This window comes from Dendrobium catenatum, unplaced genomic scaffold (assembly GCF_001605985.2).
Source record: "Dendrobium catenatum unplaced genomic scaffold, ASM160598v2 original_scaffold_252829, whole genome shotgun sequence".
Taxonomy (NCBI): domain Eukaryota; kingdom Viridiplantae; phylum Streptophyta; class Magnoliopsida; order Asparagales; family Orchidaceae; genus Dendrobium; species Dendrobium catenatum.
The window spans coordinates 1-538 of NW_021571228.1; the positions used below are offsets into that span (position 1 = coordinate 1).

The 538-nt window shown below is 54.3% G+C and overlaps 1 pseudogene; it reads right to left on the bottom strand.

Moving 5' to 3' along the window:
* Positions 1-5: 5 nt before the first annotated feature.
* On the bottom strand, positions 6-533 carry LOC110101497 (annotated as a pseudogene).
* Positions 534-538: the final 5 nt, after the last annotated feature.

The window sequence follows — 538 nt, forward strand, 5'->3', positions numbered from 1 at the left end:
CGACCATTATACTCCATCTCCTTCATGGCAACATCACAGGCCTTGCCAAAACCAACAACAAGCGGCGTAGGCACATTGCCGCTGCGAATGCCACGCTCCTGATCGCCTCCTCTCATCTGAGGTTCAACCCGGATCCTAGGGCAACGGCGTAGGTAAAGTGTGCCAACACCCTTTGGACCTTAAATCTTGTGCCCGCTGAGCGACATCAGGCCTCTCCCCAACCTGTCAACGTCGATGGGGATCTTTCCTAGAGCCTGAGCAGCATCGATGTGGAAGGGGACGTCCTTCTCCTTGCAGATTTTTCTGGTCTCCTCGAGAGGTTGCACGACGCCGATCTTGTTATTGACTACCATGATAGAGACAAGCCTGATGTCGGGGTGGATGGCTGAGGCAAGGCGTTCGAGGTCGACAAGACCGTTAGAACGAACGGAGAGTTAGGTGACATCGAAGCCCTCCTGTTGTAGGTGGCGACAAGAGTCGAGGATTCACTTTTGTTCCATTTGGGTGGTGACGACGTGCCTCTTCGGATTCCCAACCG